Source organism: Metopolophium dirhodum, chromosome 3 (assembly GCF_019925205.1).
Source record: "Metopolophium dirhodum isolate CAU chromosome 3, ASM1992520v1, whole genome shotgun sequence".
Taxonomy (NCBI): Eukaryota; Metazoa; Arthropoda; class Insecta; order Hemiptera; family Aphididae; genus Metopolophium; species Metopolophium dirhodum.
Genome location: NC_083562.1, coordinates 11,509,460 through 11,518,523, shown reverse-complemented (window position 1 = coordinate 11,518,523; position 9,064 = coordinate 11,509,460). Strand labels below are relative to the sequence as shown.

The window sequence follows — 9,064 nt, the reverse complement described above, 5'->3', positions numbered from 1 at the left end:
AATGTATTAACATTCTAGTAGAGTCTGATAAAATTTGGTTCCACGACTTTGATCATACAAACTTTAAATACTAAACTATGGGTCTGAAATTTAGTTTATATAGATCTCAATAATCCAAAACATACATCGCTTCAAAATATAAAAATTAAGTGTCTTGTATAGTAGTAGGTAGGTAACTTTTAAAAAATTAAAACTAAAAAAATCTTACTTGAAATCTATGTATAATATACGTATATTGTAATAAATGTTCAAATGTTTACTATAGTACATCATAAAAAATTAACTCAAGTTCAATATAATACATTATAACGGGTGTTCAAATAAACATTTCATACCAAAAATTTTGTTGATTCACACAGTCTCTCTTCAATTTTAAATTTTTCTTCAAATTATCTACAAAATAAAAATGTTTAGTTTTTCTTTTTTTTTATTATTTAAACATAAGACTTTCCTAGCCTAAGGCTATCTAAATCTAGGGATATTGAAAGTTTGCATAATTTTTAACATCATTATAACATGATAATTAAAATTTTTAAGTACTATGGATAATTACAATTGGTATAAAATATAGTATGACATATAAAATTAATGATATTTGTTAGCATGAGCAAAATGTATACAAATAGATAAAATAGCAACGTGTTTATATAAACTAAAGTAAATAAAGATAAGTAATTGTAGGTATGGTCTGATATACGATGAAAAGATAGATAAAAAGGGAAAAACCTGTACACTATGGACGGAAACGTTTATTGACAATCTCGGTAAGGAGATTAATTAGTGGAGTAATTAAAGAGTTAAAATTAGAAATAAATTCTGATAAAACATTTGTGATGGATTCCACGGAAGAGGTTACCGTTTTGGTCGCTGCAGCATAGGATTTCCTTGGAAGCTGCCGAGCATGATCTCCTGGGACATCGTTTGACGAAGACTTTGAAGGCGTTGGTACATTTGTATTTTTGCGTTTTTTTGTAACGGATTGATAAACACGGCATCCTTTGTAGTTGGCCGTGTGTACCTCAGAACAGAGCACGCGTTTGGCTGGACTAGCTCGGTCCTTTGTGCAGTTCACGGAGCGGTGGTCTCCACCGCATTTGACGCACCTAGATTCATGTTGACAGTAGTTATCGGTATGGCCGTAGGCTTGACAATTATGGCACTGAGGTGGACCACGGCGGGACAGATGAGGTTTTTCGATTATAACTTTGGTATCAAGTAGCGAAGTGATATTGAAAATATCTTTGTTATTATTCTGACGATATAAATCAACAAAAAATAATGGAAGACCGCGTCTATTTTTATCTTGGACATTGATAACTTGTTTCACAGAATGTCCTTCTTCCGACAATGCAACAGAAATTTCCGTACACAATGTGGAACGGCGGAGATTTCTTATTGCGACTCTTAATGAGCGATTAACGCGAGCTTGAAAAGTATGAAAACTGGAATCAGTATATTATTGAGATGATTCAGAATAGTGTTGTAGTTGAGTACGCCTCTGGGATATACGATCAGTTATGATTTAGTAGACTTACAGGTAAATGCGTTTGGACCGGTCAACCTTGTTAGCTCATTTGTGAAGGCGGAGAAATTTGAGATGTTGGAGATGTAAAACGGAGGTGGCGTGACGACTTGTGTATCGAGCGTAGGCTGCTCGATATTTTGTTTTGCAGGACCTGATTTTTCGTTGCAAACTGTCGCACTGTTGGTGGATGTATTAAATATGTTGTCACTAGAATCATCAGAGTACAAGGCGGCATACCGATTAGGTGTAACGAAAAGTTTTTTGACTTTTTATCAGCAACTTTTGGCGAAATTGACAAATTTGAAAAATTGCGTTTGTTAGACATATATGTCTGGAGTGAGTCGCCACCGGTGTCGTGGACTTTGTCTACCATATTATCGAACTGCGAGTGCGATAACGGAGCTCATAGGCAACTACGTGCGTCCACGTTGAGCGTAATAGCCGGACTTATAAATGTTTAGTAAATTGGAAGACTTGATTAAGTATTTAATCATTTATCTAAAAGAGATGTGCCGGGTCGCCACATTACTATATCGAGGGGCTATGGTGAAAGTGTCGTTCATAAATATCATAACATATAATATATTAGAAATACAAACTTAATATTTCACTAACGGTAAATATTATAAAAAAATATTACGAAATGTACTATACTCATATTATATTATGATTGTATTAGTTACAAACTCTTAAATTAAGAGTTATGTTTGAGGATTTAATTAATTTCCTAAGAGGAAATGCCTCAAGGTTGCCTCAGTAAGTTGAGGGACCGTAATTAAAGTGCCGTCCACCAATAAAGTACACGAAAAAAAAACGATTAATTCAAATATAGAAGGTACTTATAATATGATATACTTTTATCAAAGTATGATTGTGTTAGCCACAGTCTTGTGTAAATTATATTGTTTTATGTTTTCCCAATCTAATAATACAAAATACTGAAAATTAATGAAATCACAAATATTAGTACAATAGATAGACTGTGCATTGATTTACAAATTTGTCTTAAATATACTTTTTGCTTAGAGAATAATATGAAGGTGGGCTGGGCTTTTAATATCAGAGTATGGGGCCCAGACCCACACTGTTTACACGAGTGAGCTGGGTATGGCTGCATCATAGATAATAGAGATATAACATAATGGTCTTATCAGCGATCTTCGAGGGGAACAATTGAGGCCAAATAAAGTATACCTATATCGAGTATCGACTATCAATATATAGGAGCCTCAATTGCCTTCCCTTCTGGGAACGCGGCCTCAAATGTATTGAGCATAAGCGTGGCCTATCCATATCTTTATTATCTATGGGCTCCATCCATAGCATGGATTAAGGTGTCAACAATAAAAGAATCAACTTGATAATCGAACACTTAAGTTCAGCAACCTGCAACTCAGGGTCTTTTTATTCAATGTTTCCTAATAAGTCATACGAAGGTTAGTTTGGTAAACCTATGGTTAGTTGAAGCTATAGTGATGATAGACGACTATCATCACTGGTCGTGAGCTTTGCCATGATCTTTTCCTACTAACTATCAAGGTATTCGATATTGTAAACATAACAATGAAAGAAAATATTTAAATATTATTAATTTGGTTATGTGAGGTAAGGTGAGGATAGGAGAGGAAACTAGACGTCTTAAAGACTGTCAGCTAGAGTTGTACCAGTATAGTTATTAAAAACTCAAATACAGCCAACATTAATTAATGATTTTTTTACCACAACAAATTATAAAATATAGATAGATATTTGACTATGTTTATATTTGCATTTAGACTTAATAGTTCGTAATTTAATACTGACAGTGGACCCAGCCAAATACAATATTATTTTAAATTTAACATTATTTTATGTCCTTCATAAATAACAATCACATAGTAGAGTTTTTCTCATTTAATTTCTTTGCATCCATTATAAATTACAATCATTTTTATACATTTTCTTATACATATATTACGGTGATACACCTCTGATCATAATAACTATTCGTATTATTATAATGTAAACAATACCTAGTTTGTGGATTGTAGTTAACATGTATTGCAGTATTTAGCTTCCATCGTATTTTTTTGGTTAGTGTTATTTCACCCAGGTTTCTCATTTTAGTTTGAAGTTTTGAATTTCAATTTATTTTTGTTTTCTAAAAAGCATTTGCCTGCAGGCGCCAACACCCTCTTTCAATTTTTTTTTTTGTTATGTAACTTAAGTTGAATTTTTTGTATATACTTTTTGAACATTGAAAATCTGGTGCACTTTGATAATCCATCATTAATGAACTAAATATTTTGAATAGTTTTTTTCTGTTTAAGATTCTGGACATTTTAGTTTGAAGTTTTTAATTTCAATTTTTTTTTGTTTTCTAAAATTCATTTGCCTGTGGGCGCCAACACCCTCCTTCAATTTTTTTTTTGTTATGTGACTAGTTGAATTTTTTCTATATACTTTTTGAACATTGATAACCTGGTGCACTTTGAAAAATCCATCATTAATGAACTAAATATTTTGAATAGTTTTTTTCTGTTTAAAATTCTGGACATTTTAATTTGAAGTTTTTAATTTCAATTTTTTTTTGTTTTCTAAAATGCTTTTGCCCGCGGGCGCCAACACCCTCTTTCAATTTTTGTTTTTGTTATGTAACTCTAGTTGAATTTTTTGTATGGACTGTAATGTGTATTCCTACAATAAGATTTTTTTTTAAATTTTGTTGTCTAAAATGCATTTGCCTGCGGGCGCCAACACCCTCTTTCAATTTTTTTTTTTGTTATGTGACGAGTTGAATTTTTTGTATATACTTTTTGAACATTGATAACCTGGTGCACTTTGATAATCCATCATTAATGAACTAAATATTTTGAATAGTTTTTTTCTGTTTAAGATTCTGGACATTTTAATTTGAAGTTTTTAATTTCAATTTTTTTTTGTTTTCTAAAATGCATTTGCCTGCGGGCGCCAACACCCTCCTTCAATTTTTTTTTTAGTTATGTGACTAGTTTAATTTTTTGTATAGACTTTGTAATGTGTAATCCTACAATAATATTTTTTTTTGTTTTCTAAAATGCATTTGTCTGCGGACGCCAACACCCTCCTTCAATTTTTTTTTTTGTTATGTGACTAGTTGACATTTTAGTTTGAAGTTTTTAATTAAATTTTTTTTTTGTTTTCTAAAATGCTTTTGCCTGCGGGTGCCAACACCCTCCTTCAATTTTTTTTTGTTGATATTTAACTCTAGTTGAATTTTTTGTATATACTTTTTGAACATTGATAACCTGGTGTACTTTGAAAAATCCATCATTAATGAACTAAATATTTTGAATAGTTTTTTTCTGTTTAAAATTCTGGACATTTTAATTTGAAGTTTTTAATTTCAATTTTTTTTTGTTTTCTAAAATGCATTTGTCTGCGGACGCCAACACCCTCTTTCAATTTTTGTTTTTGTTATGTAACTCTAGTTGAATTTTTTGTATGGACTGTAATGTGTATTCCTACAATAATATTTTTTTTTAAATTTTGTTTTCTAAAATGCATTTGCCTGCGGGCGCCAACACCCTCTTTCAATTTTTTTTTTTGTTATGTAACTCTAGTTGAATTTTTTGTATAGACTGTAATGTGTATTCCTACAATAATATTTTTTTTTAAATTTTGTTTTCTAAAATGCATTTGCCTGCGGGTTCCAACACCCTCTTTCAATTTTTTTTTTAGTTATGTGACGAGTTGAATTTTTTGTATATACTTTTTGAACATTGATAACCTGGTGCACTTTGATAATCCATCATTAATGAACTAAATATTTTGAATAGTTTTTTTCTGTTTAAGATTCTGGACATTTTAATTTGAAGTTTTTAATTTCAATTTTTTTTTGTTTTCTAAATGCATTTGCCTGCGGGCGCCAACACCCTCCTTCAATTTTTTTTTTAGTTATGTGACTAGTTTAATTTTTTGTATAGACTTTGTAATGTGTATTCCTACAATAATATTTTTTTTTGTTTTCTAAAATGCATTTGTCTGCGGACGCCAACACCCTCCTTCAATTTTTTTTTTTGTTATGTGACTAGTTGACATTTTAGTTTGAAGTTTTTAATTAAAATTTTTTTTTGTTTTCTAAAATGCTTTTGCCTGCGGGTGCCAACACCCTCCTTCAATTTTTTTTTCGTTATGTGACTAGTTGAATTTTTTGTGTAGACTTTGTAATGTGTATTCCTACAATAATATTTTTTTTTAAATTTTTTTTTGTTTTCAAATATGCATTTGCCTGTGGGCGCCAACACCCTCTTTTAATTTTTTTTGTTGTTATGTAACTCTAGTTGAATTTTTTTGTATAGACTTTTTAATGTGTATTCCTACAAAAATATTTTTTTTTTAAATTTTTTTTTGTTTTCTAAAATGCATTTGCCTGCGGGCGCCAACACCCTCTTTCAATTTTTTTTTGTTGTTATGTAACTCTAGTTAAATTTTTTGTATATACTTTTTGAACATTGGCAACCTGGTGCTCTATGAAAAATCCTTCTTTAATGAACTAAATATTTTGAATAGTTTTTTTCTGTTTAAGATTCTTGACATTTTAGTTTGAAGTTTTTAATTTCAATTTATTTTTGTTTTCTAAAATGCTTTTGCCCGCGGGCGCCAACACCCTCCTTCAATTTTTTTTTTTTTTTATGTAACTAGTTGAATTTTTTGTATAGACTTTGTAATGTGTATAACTACTATAATATTTTTTTTAAAATTTTTTTTGTTTTCTAAAATGCATTCGCTGGCGGGCGCCAACACCCTCTTTCAATTTTTTTTTGTTGTTATGTAACTCTAGTTAAATTTTTTGTACATACTTTTTGAACATTGATAACCTGGTGCACTTTGATAATCCATCATTAATGAACTAAATATTCAGAATAGTTTTTTTTTGTTTAAGATTCTGGACATTTAAGTTTAAAATTTTTAATTTTAATTTTTTTTTGTTTTCTAAAATGCTTTTGCCTGCGGGTGCCAACACCATCTTTCAATTATTTTTTTTGTTATGTAACTCCAGATGAATTTTCCTATAAACTTTTTGAACATTGAAAATCTGGTGCTCTATGAAAAATCCTTCTTTAATGAACAAAATATTTTGAATAGTTTTTTTCTGTTTAAGATTCTGGACATTTTGGTTTGAAGTTTTTAATTTTAATTTTTTCTTGTTTTCTAAAATGCTTTTGCCCGCGGGCGCCAACACCCTCCTTCAATTTTTTTTTTTTTTTATGCAACTAGTTGAATTTTTCGTATAGACTTTGTAATGTGTATAACTACTATAATATTTTTTTCTAAATTTTTTTTTTTATTTTTCTAAAACGCATTTGCCTGAGGGCGCCAACACCTCCCTTCAAATTATTTTATGATTTTAACTCTAGCCCAATTTTTTAAACATTGGTAACCTGGTGCCATACGAATAATCCTTCTTTAACGAACTAAATATTTTGAATAGTTTTTTTTGTTTGAGATTCTGGACATTTTAGTTTGAAGTTTGTAATGTTCATTCACACAATATAATTAATTTCAAATTTTTTTTTTAATCATGTTTAAAGACTTATTTATAATTATAAGAAAACTTAACACCGAATTATTAAAATCATCCGGCTTCAATGAACTTATGGAATTGGAACAAGCATTTAAAGGCTTGTAAATTGAATAACATTAAAAATGGTGCAGGACGAACGCAAGATATAAAATCTTTTTTCACTACATTTAAGTAAGTACTATAAATAGTTCTATTAACAAAATATTACGTTGTTTTTACTTTTTACCCAAAATAGTGCTTAAGTATTACAATTAATTTCAAAATTTACAGAAATATTATGATACCTAATTTAAAGAGCTTTTTTAAATATATAAGTAACTTAATGTCTTCATGACTTATCAGTTCATCACTATTTAGGTAGCTGGTTTAATATTTTTGGTCAAAATCGTAGTTTAATACAATTTGTAAAAAACATTATAATATTTCATATTTTTTAAATAATTATAATATGAATCTACATATTTTATAGATTTTTATTGCTTATAAGTCCAGGAACTACTTATCAGTTAAACCTAGGGCTGGGATTTGTATGTAAATACATATTTTTACTACAACATGATAAATTATTTATTGCAAATGATAGATTCGTTTCACATGTTTTGCAATGAAAAAGATAAAAAATAAATATTTTATTTTATATAATTTTACATATTTTTTCATAATTTGTAAAATGTCTGCTTTAATTATACATATTTCGTACATTTTGACAATTTTGGTGGTTTAGTAGTAGTAGTACTGTAGTATTATTGATTAGAAATTAAAAACAATGAATCGCATTATTAAAAAATGATTTAGAATTGTATTTTAATTTAACACGTTAACATATTTTTTATTTTATACTACAGATTTTGGCCATTTTAATTACATATAAATGTACATAATTTTGGTTTTTTATTACATATAAATCCTAGCACTAGTTATAACTTTTGTGTATAAAATACAAAATACCTAACTTTTGTTTATATTATGCAAAATGCATTAAATTGAATTTGCTCCCGTCTCTGTTTTCTTTTAAATATATTACCTACCTATTTTAACTTTTATACAATAAGATATTGAATCATAAAAATATATTAGGTAATTATGTATCAACAATAAAATTATTAGGTATTTACTTTTATTTTAAAAGAATTCCAATTATTTCAATAAAAAAATATTCAAATTTACTAAGTTGGAGCCGGTTAACTTTTTTTCTCATGAGGATCATGGTTCATGGTTATATTAATAATGTATCCAAATTAATTCATTTTATTATATTCACTCAATGTTCGCAATTGACTCTAAACCGTTAAAATAAGTAAGAAATAAGAAATTATCTTGAAATTTTCAATAACTACAGGTTAGTGCATACAAAGTACAAACTGATATCACATGAATTTTTTTTTAAATTAATATCATTAAATTAAATTTTTAGTTTAGATTATTGTTGAAAATATTACATTTAATACTTAACATTTAGAATATAATGTATTATTATATAATATTTTCTAAATGTAATGCATATATTGATATGTAATATAAGTACAATTATTAATTGGTTCAGGGGTGATACAGGGTTATATAATATTTACTGTGTATACCAATTAAATACCTATAACTGACATAACTTATCCACAAAAAAACTATGAATTCACCTTTTGGAGAGCAGTGAAAATTTTTTTAGAGTGATTGGTGTAAAAATATTAAATGTGAGTCAAGAAAAAAAAAGTTCAAGCCGCCACTGCGCCAAGTGCCACACTTTTAACTTTTAAACGCCAATATTCGAAAGAAGAATATTTTTCTAAAAATCGAAACGTTCATACTGTTAATACATCAGATACTGAACGATTATAATAGTTTTAGTTTAACATGTCAGTAACCGTTTAAAATGTGTAGAAGTGGACCACAATGTCTACAACTTTTTTGGGCACCCTTTGCCGTTTTACACCGGCGGTCTGAACTTTAAAAGGTTATATTAATAAAAAAAACTATTTGTTCAATACTGTACAACAATG

General features: G+C 28.7%; 1 pseudogene; it reads right to left on the bottom strand.

Moving 5' to 3' along the window:
- Nucleotides 1–852: 852 nt before the first annotated feature.
- LOC132940154 (uncharacterized) lies at nt 853–1,898 on the bottom strand (annotated as a pseudogene).
- Nucleotides 1,899–9,064: the final 7,166 nt, after the last annotated feature.